The sequence below is a fragment of the Mus caroli genome, chromosome 6 (assembly GCF_900094665.2).
Source record: "Mus caroli chromosome 6, CAROLI_EIJ_v1.1, whole genome shotgun sequence".
In the NCBI taxonomy this organism is placed as follows: Eukaryota; Metazoa; Chordata; class Mammalia; order Rodentia; family Muridae; genus Mus; species Mus caroli.
In genome coordinates this window covers 113,104,085-113,105,490 of record NC_034575.1, presented here as the reverse complement: position 1 = coordinate 113,105,490, position 1,406 = coordinate 113,104,085, and positions in this window count along the sequence as shown.

The following is a 1,406-nucleotide window of genomic DNA, read 5'->3' as shown; positions in this document are numbered from 1 at the left end:
ATCTGAAACTAAGGAAGCAGACAGAGGCTGGGAGGGCAGAGAGAACTGGGCCAGGTTCTAGGAGTCAAAGCTGCTCTCAGCTGGAACCATAGACCATAGACGGGGCAGAGGATGCCCAGGGGGGGATTAAACAATCCTATGAGAGCACACAAGCAAGCCATGGTGCCTAATGGAGACTGATGACCCGGACTTTAGCCCACCCTGTCTGATCTCTGCCCAGCGGCATGAGGGAGCACACTTCTCTCCTGCCATCTCCCTTCCTCTCTTTCTCCATCAACTCTCTTAGCACAAAGATCCATCAGCAGACGGACTCTTGGGTAGTTAGTTCAGTCTTGTGGAACTCCGAATGCTGTGCTCATTCCCTTGTCTCCTAGGAGGACCCAGGCCCTCTGGGCTCTGCCTCCCCTGACGTCTCTACCAGCTCGCACTGTCGCTGGACCCNACCTTTCTTTTCAGGGGTCTCAGAGCCCATAGTATTTNTTCCCTCCCGGAACAGCTCCACAGACAGCGGGGAGGAGGGTGAATCAGCTTTCACACAGGGCCCCCCTCTTCCAGCCCTGCATCTTGTTCCAGGGGATGCAAAGCTCACAGCGACCTCTGCTGGCGAATCCTGTCAAGACCCACCTAGACCCTCNGGTGCTGGGCCCTTGCTAGGCTCAGGTCATTCCTTCAGACTGCTCTAATACAAAGAGAAACAAACTGGAGTTCTACTTCTGGGAAGTTACCTGCCCCTGCCTTCTTTAGCCCTGTTCCTTGACCCTCTAGGACACCTGGGTCCTAAGAGGGTGATGGCATTTCTCCCACATGCACAGTTAACAAGCCAGTTGCCACCTGCTCCAGAGCAAGCTTTCCCCAGGGAGCCTATCTAGCCCCATCTCTGGCAGACATGGATGAAGCTGTCTTTGTCACAAGTCTGACCTCAGCATGCATATATGCATCAATCCACATCTTTCCCAGTGTCCAGGGACCTAGGGAAGCTGGCAGGCTAAAGGCTGACTCCTGTCAGATGTCCTGCTTAAAGCTATCTCGCAGCAAGNGCTTGTGGTGCCCGACCGAAGACACCATTGGAAAGTGGAGATGTGATGCGGTCTGTAAACAGCTGCTGGGGTTACTGGAAAGGCAAGACACATGGGAGGACCTGCTTCCCTCCTTACTCCAGACAGCGGGGGCTGTCCTTAACAGTCCTTGTCTATAAGAGACTACCCTGAGAGTGATTGAAAAAAGAGGCAGAGAAGCCTGGCTCTGTGATGAAAGTGACAGGGCCATCCTCATAAGCACAGGACAAAATAGTAAGCTATAGCATTTTGTCTGCTCCCGAGGGTGGATGGACTCCATTGGGGCCCAAGTAAGGTCTGGGCACTTTGGTCTTAACTTTCAGTGTTTCAGTAAAGATCACAGTGAAAAGC